The sequence below is a fragment of the Bufo bufo genome, chromosome 3, assembly GCF_905171765.1.
Source record: "Bufo bufo chromosome 3, aBufBuf1.1, whole genome shotgun sequence".
Classification (NCBI taxonomy): domain Eukaryota; kingdom Metazoa; phylum Chordata; class Amphibia; order Anura; family Bufonidae; genus Bufo; species Bufo bufo.
Genome location: NC_053391.1, coordinates 570,845,996 through 570,867,760, shown reverse-complemented (window position 1 = coordinate 570,867,760; position 21,765 = coordinate 570,845,996).

Below are 21,765 nucleotides of genomic sequence, written 5' to 3'. Positions count from 1 at the left end.
AAAGGGCCAACAAGTGCTAAGCATCTCTGGGAACTCCTTCAAGACTGTTGGAAGACCATTTCAGGGGACTACCTCTTGAAGCTCATCAAGAGAATGCCAAGAGTGTGCAAAGCAGTAATCAAAGCAAAAGGTGGCTACTTTGAAGAACCTAGAATATGACATATTTTCAGTTGTTTCACACTTGTTTGTTATGTATATAATTCCACATGTGTTCATTCATAGTTTTGATGCCTTCATAGTCATGAAAATAAAGAAAACTCTTTGAATGAGAAGGTGTGTCCAAACTTTTGGTCTGTACTGTATATGTCAGATGATGACATTCTGAGTGGATTTTGACTCCTCCAGCAGAATTGCGATCTGTGACACGCACTCTGTGTTTACATCCCAGCTCAAGATTCACTAAGGGCTCGTGCACACGGCTGTAGCCGTTTTTGTGGTACGTAAATCGTGGATCTGCAAAACACGGCTACTGGCCGAGAGCCTGCAGTCTTTTTTTTAAAATTCCTTTACAAATGTCCTATCCTTGTCTGCAAAATGGACAAGAATAGAACATGTTCTATTTTTTTGCGGGGCCATGGAACCGACATTGAGATGAATGGGTCTGCATATGATGCAAAAAATGAGGACCAAAACTACGGCTTTATGCATGAGCCCTAAGATCAATGACGTCATGTTGGATATGGGCTGGGGGAGGGGCCCTCTTCCAGCACATAGACTTTTACTAAAGAAATTATTTTACAGCTCTTCATGAGGGTTTTAACTCCAGATATTCTGCATGTCAAGCAGAAAAGTTACTATTACACTACAGACTTGCTCTGTTGGGTGGAATGAATTTTCTGTGCTTAAAAAGCTATTTTCTTAATAATAACTTTACAGAAAATTTTTACTTTTACCATAAAAGAAAAAAAATGTGGAAAGTAAAAATTATACTTTTCTGCCATAACTTTTACTACAAAGATTATTTTAGGTTACAGTGAGATTTAAACTCTAGACAGTAAACAGCTGCTTTACCCACTCCTCTATAGAAATGCTCTGCTGTGAAGATGGGATTTTTATGCCTTATAGTTTTAATGTTTATTTTATTAAATTTCACAAAACAGTATTTGGTATACTTGTCACCATAATAACTAGAGATGAGCGAAGTATTTGCAAATTCGATTCAGCTGCTTCGCCGAATTTTACGAAACAATTCACTTTGTGATTAATTACTTCGTCACGAATCGCATTTCTTTGTAAGTAGCGGGTGCAATGACAGAGGGCGGTGATTAATCCTGAAATTCAGATCGATTACTAATAGTAATCCATACAATATAGTGGCCATATTATTTATAGTTATGGGTAAACAATGTGAATAAAAATGGGGAGGGGGGCTCATGGTTTGCCTGTATGGAGCCCTGAAATTCCTAATGGATGCCCTGCTGGAAATACCCCTCCCTTAAACACAGCATCATTGCTGACATCACATCTACAAGGCAGAGTCCAGGAGAATAAGCAGAACACCGCCTTGAGAGGCAAGGTCACTGATGATGTTGTATCTACATGGCAGAGCCTTACAAACCTTGACACACCTCAGATGTAGATGTCATGTCATTGAGATAAGGACACAACACAGTGTAAAATGTCACATGTCACCACAATGGAGTGCTGGAAAACGGGGCATTACAGATAAACAATCACCATTAGTAAGTGATAGTATGTGTTATTTCCCGTCAATTGCTGCTGAAAATTGCAAAATCGGAATTCCCCTTTTAATATATGGCACTATAACACCCAAGATGGAGTAGACATACATAATATAAAACAGCACAACAATGTACAATGTGCGTTAATTTAGTAATGCCTATGAGAGCATACAATCTACCAATATTACCTTTTCAGAAGGAGCTTGTGCCTATAAAGAGTGTTGAAGATGTCATTTTAATAAATCTAATGAGATTACAGATTGTTCAGGGAGAGCGCTCAGACTTACTAATGTACATATCTTGCTTACTCCAAGGTAATATATAAACCCAGGTGCGTAATCGTCTCTCTCCCGCCTTGCACACACAGCTACATTAATATTCTCATTCCTTCCAGATGCGCTTGAGTGACTGACTCCCTGTCATGACTGTCTGTGTCATTTGCAGAAAAGGATGCTTGAATATTTGATAGGACTAAGTAAAGTAAAAAAAGCTAAGAGGTCCCTAAAGGGGTTATCCGAGACAAAAAAATGTCCCCATATGCCCGGACCCCTCATACTGAATCTACTTACTTGTTTCCCTACTCCCTGTGCGGTCCTGGTCCCCGCACCGCTGCTACTGCTTCTCCCCATGCGCGGTTGAAAACATCTGGTGTTTCTGGGAGCAGCCAATGGCAGCCGGGGGCCTCCCTAGCATTGCGGGTGACGCTACGGATGCTCGTCTCCATCAGCGCCTGCTATTAGCTGCTCCCCCCTGACACCGGATGTTTTCATCCGTGCACGGGAAAAAGCAGCAATATCGGTGCGGGGACCAGGAGCGGCGCAGGGAGCCAGGTAAGTAGATTCAGTGTAAGGGGCCCAAACATATGGGGGACATTTTTTTAGTCTCGGATAACCCCTTTAAAGCTGCTTTCACTAGTGAGGTTTCCGTCCGGGTGCTGTCGAGGTTTAGAACGGACAGGACTTAGACTGAACACCGTTGTCACGGACGTACCGAGATCTGTGAGACTGGCAACACGTGCTTTGATCTCACAGGTTTCCTTGTGGATCAATAAACGTCTGTGTTGTTTCTAATACTGGCCACACCTCTAGCCTCCAGGTGTTGCTGTTGTGGTCATTTGACTTTCCTTATTTATAGTTGCTTCTCCCACAATGCTATGAGGTTTATAGCTTCAGTGATATCTGTGGTCTGCTGGTGTTTGGTTCTCGGCTGAGTTCCAGTTGCTGCCATAGCTACTGGAAAGTTAAGTGTTTCCTTTCCCTTTTGCATTTTGTTTTGATTTATCTGTGTGCTGTTTTCCCCCTGCCCTTTGTTGTAGGCCTGAGGGAGACTCCTGGTTGTCATTCCTTTCTGAAAGAACAGGTAGTCTCAGTCCTGTCACTATCGCCAGGTTCTTATAGGGTGAGTTAGGATTCTAGGTACTCCTGCGTATGAACTCACCTACCTTTGGGGTCTGTTCATACTGATAGCCAGTCAGGACTGTGACTAGGGATGTGACAAGGAGGTGTCCTTCTTTCTTCCCTTGCTTTCAGGCCTTGTTCCTTGTTCCCTCTCCTTCATTGTCCGGTGTAGTGCCTCCCTCCCACACACGGGCGTGACAACTGTCCCATTAAATTCATTGGGTGTTTTCACATGGATGATGTTCTGCACGAACCATCAGTCCATCCATGTCGGTTCTTTGTCAAACAAATGGGTCACCGGAAAAATTGGACCACAGACTCCATGTTTTTGTGGTCTGTTTAAAACGTCATCCCTGTTTCTGGCCAAAACACTAACGTGCTTGCTATTGTTTCTCTGCAAGGAAACTAGAGTATTGAAGAAAACAGAGCAAATCGATTCCAAACTAATCAGATTAGATCTAAATTTTCAATTCCAAATCTGAATCTTTTTGCAATTCCATTCGGGTGAATTTCTCAAAGTAGCGTTAGCCATTTTTCAGATCCGAAGACAGGAAAGATGAAGGAGTGTAACAACCCCATGTGGTCTGTGTGTATACACAACATTCTCTACGCAAACACCCCTAGGAGATACCAATAATTTGAACAAAACTACAATACAGCCCTTAATTCTCTAACCCAAAATAGAAATATCATCATCAAGAATGCTGACAACAGGGGTGGAATTGTTATTATGAAAACCAAACCAGCTACTATGAAACTGAAGCCCTCCGTATCCTCGCAGATAAAGAATACTATGAAATTCTAGCACATGATCCCACCATTGATTATAAAAAGAAACTAATTTGTCTAGTAGAAGAGGGTTTTCAATTAGGTATTAATTAAAAAGAGAAGAATCACTTAAAAACCATTCATCCCTCCATAGCAAAAAAATTTTTTTTTTTACCAAAGATACATAAACCATTAACACAGCCTCCTGGGACACCTATAATTTCGGGTATCGGTTCCCTGACAGCCAATCTTTCTGAATATGTAGACAGTATTCTACAGAGATATGTTATAGAACTACCATCATACTTAAGAGACACTTCCCACCTCATTACCATTTTGGATACATCGAGTTGGAAAAAGAACTACCATTGGGCTACCTTAGATGTATGCTCATTATATAGTAACATTGTCCACACTCTGAGTCTGAGAGAAGTGGAAAAAATTCTCCTATCTGATCCATTAATGCCAGGTATTCAGAGAACATTCATTTTAAATTCCATAGACTTCATTTTAAATCCTAATTATTTTTCTTTCCAAGATTCCATGTACCAACAGAAAAAAGGAACAACTATGGGGACCAAATTCGCTCCAGCATATACTAATTTATTTATGGGGGGGGCTTTGAAAACAAAATAGGTCTCCTGGAACACCCTAATGTCCGCTTTTACAAACGTTATATAGATGACATCATTTTAGTATGGGAAGGGGAACAAAATGATCTAATAACATACATTGAGCAAATAAACAAAAATGATTGGAATCTAAGTTTTACCCTAGAACACCATCCAACGGAGGCAATATTTTTAGATCTGCACATTAAAACTATTAATAACAAAATTACCACTAAAACATATTTTAAAAAAGTAGATACGAATGGCCATCTTGATTACAAAAGTTGTCATCACCGCAGATGGAAAAATAACATCCCCTTTGGACAAATGAAAAGAATCCGTAGAAACTGTACGGATGATAATATCATGAAAAAACAACTAAACGTTTTAAAACAAAGATTCAGAGAGAAGGGTTATCCCAACAAACTCATAGTAGAATCCAAAAAACGAATTCTGAAGGAATGCCAGAAAGATAGTCTAACAAGCCGTAAACAGAAAGAGTCCAAATACGATTATACTAAGTTGTGTCTTATCACAGGGTATAATGTAAAACACACTGAGATGAGGAGAATACTTAATAATCATTGGAAAGTTTTACTAAAGGACCCTGTCCTTGAGAAAAGTGTTCCAAAAGTTCCAGGGTTAATTTTCCGTAGGGCCAAGACCCTTAAAAAATTATTAGCACCATCATGTCCAAAATCCATAAGACAAAAACTACCCGAAAAGATAAATAAAAACAAAATTGGCTCTTCCAGATGTGGATCCAGAAAATGCAAGTGCTGCGAAATGATACAATGTGGTGAAACAATAATCTTGCCACCGCCCCTAGAACCCCTTAATTTGAAACACACGATGAGCTGCAGTACTTCCTATGTAGTATACTTACTACAATGTCCGGGTAACACTCTTTACGTGGGTCGAACAACCCAAGCGCTGAGAGAGCGCATGAACGAACATCGTTCAAATATTAAACGTAAAATCACCACCCACATTGTATCAAGACATTTTGCACTACATCACGAGGGTGACCCGGGAGGTCTAAGGGTCACTCCTCTTGATTGGGTCCCGCACTCCTATCAAACCCTATCAAGGAAAGAGATGTTTTGGATTTTTAAATTAAACACTCTAGTACCATTCGTTCTGAATGAATCTTTAGAGTATACAAATTACTGAGGTAGTACAAGAAAGAGATGAACCCATCTTATAGATGCATAAAAGATAACATCTGGTTCAATTGGAACCTTTTTATGGATATAGCATGATTTTATCATTTTTGGATTTATTACTATATATATATATATATATATATATATATATATATTTATTTCTCTTCTACACTAATCCTTTTAGAATTTTTATAATGTACTCAGACTACAACATCGATTAGTGTTTTTTAGCGATTGATGTCTATTACTTATTTAAATATGGGTTTTAAATATTATCTATAATAAATATTCATTTGAACATTGATTTTTTGAAATTTCACAAATATTGTAAAAAAAATTATTCATTTTTCTATTAAGGTCTATCATTACACTATTAAATACTACTTATTTTTATTCATCTATTTGAACATTTGGGTACTTCTACAATCACCATATCATGTTAGGTTTTTGATAGTATTTTAAAAATTCTCTTTACCGCAGAATATAGAAGAATCTCTGGTAAATTATTATACCAAGATCTATAATGCCAATATGAACTTTTTCACATTTTCCTTTCTTCTTCCCAGTCCACCAATCAGATTGAGGGACGAATATGGACTATAATGTAATGTAATTCACTTGTTTTTTAACCTGATCCTTTTAAAACAGAATGTTGATGTTTTTATATTTGGTATATTTATTAATATGGGGGGGGGGGTGGAGCTACGGGTCTTTTCTGACACCGGCGCTACATCTCTAAATGTCATTTCGGATGTGCGCTCCACCTTGGAACGCATACATCTCTCCTCCCCGCATTAGTGATGAGGGCGGTCCCATGCGCTCCATGTTGTAACGGAGAAGGCTGGGTCTCATGCGTTCCACGACGATTGGAAGTTGTCACCAGCTTACTTCCGGCGCCGGCGCTATGCGTTCCACAGAGCGGAACCTCATGCGGTTCACAAGAACTGGAAGCCGCCACTTGAAACGATGAGCGCGAAAACCATCTCTGGTATTACTATAATTATGTGAGTGTATCTGTTTATTGTATTGTTATTTGCTCCTGAGGAAGGGGTCACCTATATTTGAACCCCGAAACGCATTGAGCCTGTATCACCATTAAAAGAGATTGAACTGAAGCCCTGGTTTGTCCTGCTGACTGCAATCTCTTAGACCTACTAAGGGACCCTGGCCGGGGGGGTATTGTCACGGGCGTCTTGAGTTTAACCTGTGGACAACCCCCTAGTGTAGTGAGTGAAAAATTAAATTGTTGCGGACCGTAACACCATATGATTATTTCTATTCACTCCTCATAGCTATATTCTATCATAACAGAATACTGTTTGTATTTAATCATTATGATTCAGTTTTATCTTCTATCTTAAATAGCCACTTCACTGGAATTGTATTTATGTACTTAGTATTTTATTTGTGGCGTGGCGCTTTTTACTACTAGAGGAATATATACGCAGATATACATATCCTCCCCTTTTTTTGATCTATTCCGATTTTACAAGCGTTTAGTATCTACTAACGTTTATCTTTTCAGCTGCCTTCCCCTCCTTTTTCGCACAAAAAGAACGTATCCTATATGATCACTAGTATCCTCACCATTGTTGTGTAGAAACCATCACTGGTGGCGCCTCTGGGGTTTCGCACCTTCTCATTCAAAGAATCTGTTTAACCCCTTTTTTCCTCCTCTTTTTCTTTGCATCTTCTCTAATGTATACACAACGGCAGGCATTTGCCACCAGGCTGTTTGTTACCACCACCAGCCAAGAGTTTACCCATAGCCATATATGTCACTGTAAGATTCCTAATGCTGACTTGGTCTTAAAGAGACTGAAATGAATTACATCCAGTCCTAGGAGACCTCAGAATGTCATTCACAGCTTTCCAGGGCAACTGGAGCAGATTAAACTCAGTCGAATTTTTTCTGACGCTGAATCCCGAGAATGATTCAGCTAAGGCCGCATTCACATCACCGTTTATTTTTCTGTTCTTATGATCCATCAGAAGAACAGAAAAATAAAGAAAAAAAACTGATCCATTTTAGCCATTTCCATCTGAGATCTATTATTTCATATGGGAAAAAAGTCCTGATTCTTGGCACCCCCACTGATCTGTTGTTTGAGCTGATCGGTGCCTCCTCACAGCTTACCAAGCACAGCGCTGTCCATTTGATGTGGTTGGTATCGCAGTTCACTGAATGGGACTAAGCTGTGCCTAGGTCATGTGACCGATGAACAGGGTGTCACTGGCCTAGGAAGAGGTCACAGCGCTCACCAGTACACCACAATCTCTTCAAACAGGGGGTGCTGGGAGTCAGACCCCCACTGATCAAGTATCGATGGCCAATCCTGAGGATAAGCCACCAATATGAAAATCTTGGAAAACTCCTTTAATTATTGGGTGATAGAGACATTTCTACTGAAAAACTGACAGTTTGTAGAGACTGTAGTTTCAATGAATATTTCATTAAGTTGGTGAATTATTTAATGGAGGTTTCCTATTAACAACATATAATGGAGAGGTGATAAATGTATGATCACGGAGGGTCTGATGGCTGGACCCCACCAATCATGGGAACAGGACTCCCTGAGTCTCCTGAATGAATGGAATGGTAGTGCACAAGTGTGGCCACCTCTCATTTCACTGCCTATGGGACTGCTGAGTACAGCTCTCAGCTTTATCTCTGACAGTTCCATAGAAGTGGAATGATTATTGCTTATGCATGCACATTATGGGTCTAATCACAAATGGGAACCAAGGACCCCAGTCTTGTGATCAGTGGGGAATCCAGCAGTTTCGATCGCAGCAATCAGACACTTATCCCCTATCCTGTGAATAGATAAATGTTGTTCATAGAAAAAAAACCTTTAAGGGGCTTGTCCTACCAGGCAGAAGCCAATTTCCCTCACTTCCTGGAGTTGTAGCCATTGTTTAGGTAGGATATGTTTGTTGATGTTTAGTGTGTAGAGGAATGAGTAAGTTATTATCCCCAGTGTTTTGCAGAGGGAGAAAGCGGTAATAGCTGTTGTCTAGAGAGCATCATGTATAGAAGAGAGGGAGTCCCATACCAAAAAAAATAAAAAAAAATACCCAAAAATGATGTCAGACAGGTTTTGTCACTTACAAAGATTTTTTCTACCGAGTAGTTAAGGGTGTTGCATAGCAACCCATAGTCTTCCTCTATGGTACATACTCCCCTGTGTCCTAATAGTTTCTTAAATGGGTTGTTCAACTTTCTGGACGTTTCCTACAGACGCCACAGCATGGCCGGACCCATGGTGGTAAGCATACTTACCTAATCCATGCTGCTGGGTTCTGGCTTCATCACTGCCCCACCACTTCTGCAGGTACCTGGTCTCCCCACATCAACATCTGGTTTGACGCTGAGTCAATGACTGGCTTTCCCTTATAACATGGTTATAAGGGAAAATAATAGCATTCTGAATACAGAATGCATAGTAAAATAGCGCTGGATGGGTTAAAAAAAAATAAAAAAAAAATTTAACTCACCTTAGTCCACTTGATCGCGATGCCCGGCATCTCCTTCAGTCTCCTTTGCTGAACAGGACCTGTGGTGAGCATTCATTACAGGTTAAGGACCTGTGGTGACGTCACTCCGGTCATTACATGATCCATCACATGATCTTTTACCATGGTGATGGATCATGTGATGACCGGAGTGATGTCACCACAGGTCCTTAACCTGTAATGAATGCTCACCACAGGTCCTGTTCAGCAAAGGAGACAGAAGGAGATGCCGGGCATCGCGATCAAGTGGACTAAGGTGAGTTAAAAATGTTGTTGTTTTTTTTAACCCCTCCAGCGCTATTTTACTATGCATTCTGTATTCAGAATGCTGTTATTTCCCCTTATAACCATGTTATAAGGGAAAATAATACAATCTACAGAACACCTAACCCAAACCCGAACTTCTGTGAAGAAGTTCGGGTTTGGGTACCAAACATGCAGATTTTTCTCACGCGAGTGCAAAACGCATTACAATGTTTTGCACTCGCGCGGAAAAATCGCGGGTGTTCCCGCAACGCACCCGCACATTTCCCCGCAACGCCCGTGTGAAAGAGGCCTTAGAGTCACGACCATGAACATAGTTGTGACAGTAAAGCTGTGTTCAACGTTAATAAAGGTCTGGACTCCAAAGGTCTAGACTCATCCAAGTTAACTACCCTTTTTCATCTTTGCTTCGGACAATCACGTCTGGGATCCTTTGGATATCCAGGTAGAAGCACCGTGACACATGCATACAACACCTTCAGAGAAGATTGTAGGTCACTCTACACCACTCTGGCAATCCTACACTTGGGCATCAACACTACCATCTACAAAGGGGACTCCATGTCCTCGTTGCTTCACTGCAACTGGCGTCACGACAACTTGCCCTAGCAGAGGGACATATATCGTAAAAACCTCTTAAGGGGCAAGGGATACCCCAGACGCTGGCACCAGGCCGTTGCATCATGAACTCCATTCCTACAGAGATTCAGCTGAAGATCTTATCAGCTGTATTCAGGTTTACAATCCCTGACAAGTAGAGCAGAGAGGAGGATGAGGCAGCTCTTTAGCTCAGTGTTCTGAAGTAACTTGTTCTGCTGTGTGATTAGGACAGGTTTTGTGTGTACTAATAGGACAGCGGACATTTTATTTCTCCTAATGATTGCTCCCTTGACAAAATGATCCATATAACTAATAAAAAATATTTGGGAAAATATTTATAGTAAAGTAATATTTAACGGTTTTCATTTTCTTAATTCCCAGAGAACCTGTAACCTCTCCTGACAGGTCTGTTTTAGCAAATACTTGAATCTCGATTATAATAACTGTTATGGGCAATGGGTGTTGAACCTCTGTGCCAACCAACTGGTTTACCTTTGGGCATTATCCTGGCAGTCCACTGGTAATTACCCTTTAATCCCTATACAGGGATCTAGACTTTGGTACAGCTGAGCCACCATACCTCTAGCTCTTGGAATAGTCCAGGTGTTGTTGATCCACTGGTGTCAGAGACACAGGTGTAAAGCTCTGAAGGGTCAAGCAATATCCATAGTCAGAGAGTCACAGCCTTATAGAATGTTGAAAAACAAAATAATAAATATTTATTAAAACCTAATGTATCTAAAATACTTATGTTTTTCAATCAATTAGTTTTTCTTGTTGTCTGTCATTGCTGATCGGGCGCATCTTGCTCTGCTATGCCCGCGCCACATACATGATGCCCTGCGCTGGGCAATACATATTCACATCTTCTATTCCCCCTTACCTACGAGCACGCATGCGCTCCCCCTCCGGATGCCACTGCGAGACTCTTCGCTTCATGTAGTCGGGGGGCATGTCATTCTGACGCACCCACACTCCCGATTGGCCGGCAGCGTCAGCACGTACCTCCGCAGGGTGCGGCTACGCCCATAATAGCGCACGCAACAGAGTGGTCACCACTGTAACTTTCTGACAGCACTTTCCCTGTACCTATCGCTCCCGATGAAGCGGGGTTGTGCCAACGCAGAAACCCATTGAGCGAGCGTCAATTACCTTACTATCCTAGTATGTTAGGCAGGATTATAAAGAGCGGGACTTTGAACTTGTGGCACCATAACTTTTACGTGTCAATGTATCGGCTTCCTCACTCGCAGGTGTTTCAGTTCGTAACACTGGAAAGTATAATAAATTAGGGGCATTGCAAACACCTCCCATTTACCTGCTGTTACCTTAGCTGTCACATCTCTACCTGTGTATGACATGCACTCACTCTATTAAAATTAAGAACAAGAGTGAGAGTGCCTGCACACAGGATAGTACGCACACCTTGTCAGGCTATCGGGTATGTAGATGGCGTATATCAGAGTCCCTCTATACATGCCGGGTATCCTGTTGGCCTGTTTTTACACTGAAAAGGGTGTCTAGGCCCCCAGTATTTTAGATACATGAGGTTCTAATAAATATTTATTATTTTGCTTGTCAACATTCTATAAGGCTGTGAATCTGTGATTAATTGTGGACATATACCTTCCAATGTCATTTTTCTTTTAGTGTGATACGAATATCCATAGTCAGGAAACAGGCTAAGGTCAGGGCAGACAGCAAAGAGTCATGCAAAACAGACTAAAGTCAGATCAGGCAGTAAAGGGTAAAAAGATAGAAGTTGGGACAAGGGCAGACAAACAGAACAGCACACCTTCACTAGGGACTAGCATTCTAGATAACCTAAAGCTCAGGCATCCACCAGTGGTTTGCCACTTTCAGGCTATTTGTGACCAATGTTTATGTAAGATGACTATATTGCAATTGGTAATATAGCCATTGTTGATATTCGGTACCGTTTGCTATATTTCATAAGCCATGTCCACTAGTTAGGTAAATCTTCTGTGCAGTCAACACAGAGGTCTTGTCCATAAGATGGCCTCTGATAGAAGGTCATGTGACCAGGAAAATCAACTCCATGTGGTGTCTCCTCTGTTCAAACACACTGCACCTACACTGCTCTGAAGAGCAGAGGGCAGGTGCAGTGTATTTGAATAGAGGAGACATCACATGGAGGTGATTTACCTGATGACATGACCCCACATCTGCAGCCATTTTATGTCCAGGATCTCTGTGTGGACCGGACAGAAGACTTGGCAAACAAGGGGTCATATCTTATGAAATACCATATAATCATCTTATAAACATATTGTTCAACAGTAACCAGTAATTGACCAACCCTTTTTAGTACCCAGTAGTGCCCAGCCTTTGGCTGGGGAAGATTAGGATGTACATGAGGTGGCCCTTTAAAGGCCGGGGCGAGCACTCACCCTATAAACAGACCCAATGGTCCTGATAGAGAAGCGTGGTTTGCAACATGAGAGCACATGGAACATTGGCGGCTGAGTCCACTACCAATAATCAGAGGAAAACAAGCTAGTCCAGATCAACAACAAGCAGAGGGGCTGGCTTATTAAGTGATACCGCACACGAGCCCGCTCAGAGGCGCGGTGCAGTAGCAGGCATGGACCAGCAGCGTAATAATAACAATTCTGGAGAATCTATTCCTATGACTCTATGATGTGCCATTCATTTATTATTCCTTCTAGAAGTAATTAATTACGAGTAGAGTTGAGCGGACTCCTGGATGTTCTGGTTCGACGGGTTCGGCCAAACTTCGGAAAAAAGTTTGAGTTCGGGACCCGAACTTGACCCCGAACCCGAACCCCATTCAAGTCAATGGGGACCCGAACTTTGGAGCACTAAAATGGCTGTAAAAATGTCTTGGAAAGGGCTAGAGGGCTGCAAATGGCTTAAAAATGTGGTTAAGAGCATGGCAAGCGCTCTGCAAACAAATGTGGATAGGAAAATGACTTTAAATAACATAAAATACGTAAAAATAAAAAATAATAATCTTGATCTAGGAGGACGAGGTCCATATGGAGTAGGAGGTTGAGGAGGCGGTGGATGTGGCGGTGTACGTGGAAGCGCCGGTGGAGAAGGAGGAGGTAGCCTACACTGCTTTTTGCATTTTTTTTAAATTTTTTTTAAATTATGGTACACCCCAAAACATTGGGAAATATAACCTGTGATAACCCCCTGCAGTCGTGCTAAACACACGTTCAGACAATACACTGGCTGCAGAGCAGGCCATCACCTCCAAGGGGAAAAGGGCAAGCTCAGGCCATGTGCCCAATTTGGAGACCCAGAAGTTGCAGGGGCTGACCCCTTTCAGTCAATTCGTGTAGGCGTGTGCACACTTACTGCCCCACCATGTTGCACGCCCCGGTGATGTTCACGATCCAATTTAATATCTGCTCTATCAACTTTCGATGTTCTTTTCTGCGCCTACCATGGTGATCACGGGTGGCGGGGAATCAGGGTTCCAGACCAGAGAGGGAGCGTGAGAGAGACCACATCCAAGGGAGAATTCATTTTTTCAAATTTAAAATGATAGAGTGGAATTATGGGACAAAATATTAAAGCGTAAAAGTGTGACAACTTTTTAAAGTTTAAGCATTGAATGAAAGGATGTGCCGCGCATTAATTAATTAAGAATGTATTAAATTTTATTCCCTGTCAACTATGCAGAGCAGGGGTTTCTATCCGGCAAAATTTGAAAAATGTCACCTGACAATGTAATTGACGATTTTTTTAAATTTATGTTCCTGTCACCTATGTAGAGGTGCCCCAGTGACATCCACCATCCATTTCGATATCTTCTCTATCAACTTTCGGTGTTCTTTTCTGAGCCTACCATGTTGATCACAGTTATCGGCGAATCAGGGTTCCATGCCGGAGAGGGAGCGTGAGAAAAAGAGACCAAATTTAAAGGGAGATGAATTTATAATTTTCTGGGGGGATCGAGCGGAAATGGGGGAAAAGCTGTTAAATGGCAAATGTGGGACAAATTACAGAAGCCCAAATGTGGGCCAGAAGAGTAAAGCAGAATTATGGGAAAAGTTATTGAGGCGAAAATTTGGGACAAATTACAGAAGCCCAAATGTGGGCCAAAAGAGTAAGGCCTCATGCACACGACAGTTTTTTTTTAAGGTCCGCAAAAACGGGGTCCGTTGTTCCGTCATCCGTGACCGTTTTTTCGTCCGTGGGTCTTCCTTGATTTTTGGAGGAGCCAAACGGATCCATCCTGAATTACAATGCAAGTCAATGGGGACGAATCTGTTTGACGTTGACACAATATGGTGCAATTGCAAACGGATCCGTCCCCCATTGACTTTCAATGTAAAGTCAGGAGTCCCTTTTATACCATCGGATCTGAGTTTTCTCCAATCCGATGGTATATTTTAACTTCAAGATGGGAACACCTCTGTTAGAATATACCATCGGATTTGAGTTAGATCGTGAAACTCAGATCCGACAGTATATTCTAACACAGATGCGTTCCCATGGTGAACTGTGTACATGACTGCCCCCTGCTGCCTGGTAGGTGCTGCCAGGCAGCAGGGGGCAGACCCCCCCCTGTATTTAACTCATTGGTGGCCAGTGCGGCCCCCCTCCCTCCCTTGTATTTAACACATTGGTGGCCAGTGCGGCCGGCCCCCCCTCCCTCCCTTGTAGTTAACACATTGGTGGCCAGTGCAGGCGGGCGCATTGCCTATAGCACAGACCTTTCACTTACCAGTAGGAGGAGCGCCCAGCCGGTCACAGACATCGCAGCTCGCAGGTAAGTATAATGCTTCTAAAAATTGCTAAGTAACCATGGCAACCAGGACTGCAGTAGCGTCCTGGTTGCCATGGTTACCGATCGGAGCCCCAGCTATTAAACTGGGACTCCGATCGGTACTCTCCGCTGCCACCAATGATAGGGGGGGATATTTTAATTAGGAGGGGGAGGGAGGGGGGGCCCACTGGCCACCAATGAATCTACAGTACTACAGGGGAGGGAGGGGGGCCGGCCGCACTGGCCACCAATGTGTTAACTACAGGGGAGGGAGGGGGGGCCAGCCGCACTGGCCACTAATGTGTTAAATATAAGGGAGGAAGGGGGGGCCCACTGGCCACCAATGAATTTAAAACTGGGGAGGGAGGGGGGTGTGCCCCCTCCTGCCTGGCAGCACCTGAACTCTTACAGGGGGCTATGATACGCACAATTAACCCCTCAGGTGCAGCACCTGAGGGGTTAATTGTGCGGATCACAGCCCCCTGTAAGAGATCGGGTGCTGCCAGGCAGCAGGGGGCAGTCATGTACACAGTTCAAAGTATATTCTAACTAGAAGCGTCCCCATCACTATATGAACGCCTCTGTGTTAGAATATACTGTTGGATATGAGTTTTCATGAAGTGAAAACTCATATCTGAAAAAGCTTTTATGCAGACGGATCTGCGATTCGTCTGTGTGAAAGTGGCCAACGGACGCGGATGCCAATCTTGTGTGCATCCGTGTTTTTTCACGGACCCATTGACTTGAATGGGTCCGTGAACCATTGTCCGTCAAAAAAATAGGACAGGTCCTATTTTTTTGACGGACAGGAAACACGGATCACGGCCGCGGATGAATAACAGTGCATTTTCCGAGTTTTCAACGGACCCATTGAAAGTCAATGGGTCCGCGAAAAAAAACGGAAAACGGAACAACGGCCGCGGATGCACACAACGGTCGTGTGCATGAGGCCTAAAGCGGATTTATGGAAAAAGTTATTGAGGCGCAAATGTGGGACAAATTAAAAAATTTTTTTTACCCGTCTACTAGGTATAGCAGTGGAACATCACACCCAAAAATTGGTGAATTTCACCAGAAAATGTAACTGACAATGTAGTGAAATGAAATAAAATACGTACAAATACATTTTTTATTTATGAGGTGGAGTTCCATATGGAGTAGGAGTTTGAGGAGGTGGTGGACGCAGCGGTATAGGTGGAAGCAGTGGTGGAGGAGGACGAGGTAGCCAACACAGGTTTTTGGTTTTAATTTAATTTTTTAAAACTAGGGTACACTCCAAAAGAGTGTGAAATATCCAAAATACAAGAATGAGCAATTGCGCTGCAGTATAACAATGGCTGGTTAGTGCCGGTATACATGTCTATTCTGCACAAGGTACGGACAAGTCCTGTGGGATTCATGCCTGGTTCATTTTAATGAACGTGAGCTTGTCCACATTGGCTGTGGACAGGCGGCTGCGCTTGTCTGTGATGACGCCCCCTGCCGTGCTAAACACACGTTCAGATAATACACTGGCCGCAGGGCAGGCCTGCACCTCCAAGGCGTAAAGGGCAAGCTCAGGCCATATGCCCAATTTGGAGACCCAGAAGTTGAAGGGGGCAGACCCGTCATTCAGTACGTGTAGGCGTGTGCACACATACTGCTCCACCATGTTGCTGAAATGCTGCCTCCTGCTAAGATGTTCCATATCAGCTGGTGGTGCTGCTTGTTGTGGCGTGCTGACAAAGCTTTTCCACATTTCGACCATGCTAACCCTGCCTTCTGAGGTGATGGCAGTGCCCCAGCTGCGTTGGCGACCTCTTCCTCGTCCTCGGCCTTCGCCTTGTGCTTCCACTGTGCCCCCGCTGTCAGGTGGGAATGCCACCAGCAGCGCGTCTACCAGCGCGTGCTTGTACTCGCGCGTCTTACGATCACGCTCCAGTGACGGAATTAATGACGGTACATTGTTCTTGTAACGGGGATCCAGTAGCGTGGCCACCCAGTAATCAGCACAAGTTAGAATGTGGGCAACTCGGCGGTCGTTGCGGAGACACTGCAGCATGTAATTGCTCATGTGTGCCAGGCTGCCCAGAGGCAACGAAAAGCTGTCCTCTGTGGGAGGTGTATCGTCTGTGTCCTCTAGATCCCCCCAGCCACGCACCAGTGATGGCCATGAGCTGGTCTGGGTGCCACCCTGCTGTGAACATGGTTTCTCCTTCATCTCTTCCTCCTCATCCTCCTCCACCTCGTCATCCTCCAGAACTGTGCCCTGGCTGGACAATTGTGTACCTTGGGTTTGTGGGTGCAGGAACCCACCCTCTGAGCCACTTGGGAATGACTGGCCGGAAACCCTACGAAATAATCCCTCTTCCTCCTCCTCCTCCTGTGCCACATCCTCTTCCATCATCGCCAGCAGCGTTTTTTCAAGGAGGCATGGAAGTGGGATAGTTACACTGAGAACGGCTTTATCAGCACTGACCATGTTGGTGGAGTACTCGAAACAGCGCAACAAGGAACACAGGTCTCGCATGGAGGCCCAGTTATTGGTGGTGAAGTGGTGCTGTTCCGTCGAGCGACTCACCCGTGCGTGCTGCAGCTGAAACTCCACTATCGCCTGCTGCTGCTCGCACAGTCTGGCCAGCATGTGCAAGGTGGAATTCCACCTTGTGGGCACGTCGCATATGAGGCGGTGAGCGGGAAGGCCGAAGTTACGCTGCAGCGCTGACAGGCGAGCAGCAGCAGGGTGAGAACGCCGAAAGCGCGCACAGACGGCCTGCACTTTATGCAGCAACTCAGACATATCGGGGTAATTTTTAAGGAGCCTCTGCACCACCAAATTCAGCACATGCGCCAGACAAGGAATGTGCATCAAACCGGCTAGTCCCAGAGGTGCTACGAGATTTCGCCCATTATCGCACATGACAAGGCCGGGCTTGAGGCTCACTGGCAACAACCACTCATCGGTCTGTTGTTCCATGCCTGTCCACAGATAAGTTTTAAAACTGCCTCCTGTCTTTTACCCCTGGCTGTGCTGAAGTTGGTTGTGAAGGTGTTACGCTGACCGGATGAGGAGCTGGTAGAGGATGAGGAAGCAGAGTAAGTGGAGGAAGCAACCGGAGGCAAACTGAAGCGCCCTGCAATCCTTGGTGGCAGGGATGGACTGGGACAATAAAGTGGCCCTGGACTTCAGCCAGACCGGCCCACTTTATTTTTCCCAAACACACTCAAAAAAAAACTAATGTATAGTGATTGTCCATATTGCTTCCTTTGCTGGCGGGAGTCATTTTTCCATCACATTATGCACTGCTCGTTTCCATGGTTTTGACCACCCTGTAATCCAGCAGCGGTGGTCATGCTTGCACACTATAGGAGTAGCCGGGATTGTGGGAGTGCACATAGTTTGGTGCTTTTTTCGACCACCAATGCTGGATTACAGGGAGGTCGTAACCATGATGACGAGCCATGTATAATGTGCTGGGAGACATTTTGTCTCTATGGCACTATCTGCCCTAATAGTGATACAGTGCCCACATAGAGCACGATAGTGCCCTCCTATTCACAGAAAAATAGCGCATTTGTACCCATATAGTACCTACCTAGGTGCATAGAAAGTGCCATACTTTGGCTCTATGTCGGCACTGTATGACTGTGGCCAAAGTACTGTAGGTTTTCACTTTAGGTAGGTACTGTATGGCACCATAAGCAAGAAATACACCATTTATCTGTGCATAACATGGCGCTATCTGAGCACTGTATGACCGTGGGAAGACCTGGGCATACTATGCTCAGATAAGTTGTGTATTTAGTGTCTACAGTGCCCACAAAGTGCCATATCATACCTACCTAGAGCTAAAACGTGGGCAGAAAGTGCCATACTTTGCCTATAATTATACTCTGTCTACACAAGTATGGCGCTTTCCGAGTATGGGTTCTATATGGCACTATGTGGGCACGACAGGCACTAAATGCGCCATTTATCTGTGGATAGTATGGCACTATCTGCCCACAATCATACAGTGCCCACATAGAACCAAATATCGCCGTACCGTACCCACACTATTATATGGCAGTGCCCAGAGCGCCATATGTTGACTATGTGGGCAGATAGTGCCCTACTATGCCCAGATAAATAGTGCCCTTAGTGACTGCAGTGCCACACTGTACCCACCTAGAGCCAATCTGTGCACAGAAAGTGCCATACTTTGTCCACAGTGACAAAGTGCCCTTTCTGTGCACAGTCTGGCACTGGCTCCAGGTAGGTATTCTACTACACGTGGGGGCACAGCGCTCATCTCTTTAGTAAAGAGTTTTACTACCTTACATATTCAGCTCCCGCCTCCAGCCTCCAGTAACAAGTGCGGGCGGCAGCGCTCACTCACTGACGTCACGCGCCTGCGCCGCCTAGTGGGAGGAGCAGGCGTGTGACGTCAGTGAGTGAGCGCCGCCCCCACACTGCCTGCTGTTACTGGAGCTTTACCCCCCTGATGCCTGGCGGCCCTGGCCGTAGAGTTGTTGCGATACCAAATTTTTGATTCGGTTTCGATACCATGAAAAAGTATTGCGATACTCGATACCATTCGATACCACGCGAAAAAAATAAACAAAAAAAGCCACGTGCATTCCTCATTTTTAAAAATGGCGAATCGCGCAGTTTTTATTTTATTTTTTCTGTTCCGGCATTCACCACCTAGATTTTTTTTTTATATTTTAATAGTTTGGACTTTTCTGACGTGGCGATGTAATATGTTTATTTATATATTTTATATGTGAAATTGGGAAAAGGGGGGTGATTTATACTTCATATTTTAGTGTTTTTTTTTTTTTTCACTTTTTATTTAATAACTATTTCCCCCCTTAGGGGCTAGAACCTGGGATCTTTCATCCCTTTTCCTATTCACCCTGATAGATCTCTATCAGGGTGAATAGGACTCCACACTGTCCCTGCTGCTCTGTGCTTTGTGCACACAGCATCAGGGATGTTACCATGGCAACCAGGGCTTCTGTAGCGTCCTGGCTGCTATGGTAACCGATCGGAGCCCCAGGCTTACACAGCTGGGGCTCCGATCAGAAGCTGCCACTGCACCACCAATGAGGGGGAGTGGAGAGGTCCCTGTGGCCACTGCCACCAATGATTTTAATACTGGAGGGTTGAGAGGGGCCGGCGCACTGTGCCACCAATGATTTTAATGGGATGGGGGGATTGAGGGGGGGGGGCACACTGCACCACCAATGATTTTACCCCTTTATACAGGAGGCGGGTACTAGCAGATCAGCGGCAGTTAACTGCCGCTGATCGCAGCTCCCTGTCAGGGGCAGGGTGCCGGCAATGCGATTCTGCTGCCGGCACCCGCCTCCTGTATGTGTTAAAGACTGACTACTGTATATGAGTCCAGACTTTCACTATTAGGCCACACAGAGCGGCGCCCAGCGATGTCTCAGCACTCACCATTTAGTCCTGGGCGCCGCTCCGTTCGCCCGCAGTGCCCCATTACTGTCTCCTCTCCTGCTACACATGCTGCTGATTACTATCGGAGCGATGGGAGGAGACATCAGCTTCACTAGTGGGCGTTCCTTCTCCCTGGCTGTAGCGCTGTCCAATCGCAGCGCAGGGAAAAGGAACGCCCACTAGTGAAGCTGATGTCTCCTCCCATCGCTCCGATAGTAATCCTATCATTGGTGGCGCAGTGCGCCCGCCCCTCCTCCGCCCCTCTCTTCTCATTGCCGCCCCTCCTCCACCCCCTCTCTTCTCATTGCCGCCCCTCCTCCGCCCCTCTCTTCTCATTGGTGGCAGCGGCAGCAGCACAGGGGGAGGGAGGACAGCTTTCTTCTCCCCGTGCTGCTGAGAGAGAACATGAGCGCGCCGATAGCAGCGCGCTCATGTTCAGAGATACTAGACTGCGCAGAAGCGCAGCCCAGTATCGAAAAAACGGAAATCCCGGTATCGTATCGATACCGGGACAAAAGTATCGATTGGGTATCGAAATTTCGATACCCGCAACAACCCTACCTGGCCGGCCCATAATTCGATCGGCCCACCGGGATTCTCCCGGTACTCCTGATGGCCAGTCCATCGCTGCTTGGTGGTGGAAGGACATGCGCCAAACTGCTATCCGCCTCAGGCCCAGCTGACACTGCATTTACCCAGTGTGCTGTTATGGAGATATAACATCCCTGACCGTGCTTACTGGTCCACGTATCCGTAGTGAGGTGCACCTTGCCACAGATGGCTTTGCGCAGTACACTCCTGATTTTGTCCCCTACTTGGTTGTGCAGGGAAGGGATGGCTCACCTGGAAAAGCAGTGGCGGCTGGGCACAACGTACTGTGGGACAGCCATAACCATAAGGCCTTTAAAACTATCCGTCTCCACCAGACGGAATGACAGCATTTCAAAGGCCAGTAATTTAGAAATGCTGGCATTCAGGGCTAGTGATGGCGGGTGGGTAGGGGGGTACTTCTTCTTCCTCTTCAGCATTTGGGAGATGGATAGCTGAATGCTTCCGTGGGACATTGTGGAGATGCTTGGTGACCCAGGTGGTGGTGTTGCTGGAAGATCCTCTGTTTGCGGGGTGGCAGGTGGCACTGTCACTCCAGAGGTGGATGAAGAGGCCGAGATTGCAGCACAAGAGGAAGCAGGAGGAGCCAGAGACCTTTCTTGGTTTTTGAGGTGTCTACTCCACTGCAGCTCGTGCTTTGCACTTAAATGCCTGGTCATGCAGGTTGTGCTCAGGTTGAGAACGTTTATGCCTCGCTTCAGGCTCTGATTGCACAGCGTGCAAAACACTCGTGTCTTGTCATCAGCACATTGTCTGAAGAACTGCCACGGGAACTCCTTGAGGCTGGCTTTGGTATGCTCGGTCCCTTGCTGCGGTGGGCAGTAGCAGGCGTACTGTCTAGAGGACGGCCGCTCCGCTTTTGCACCCTGCTCCCTCTTCTGCTGTGCTGGTGGCTCTGTGTGACCACCCACTCTTCCTCTGAACTACATAGGTCACTCGCATGACCTTGATTCCATGTGGGGTCA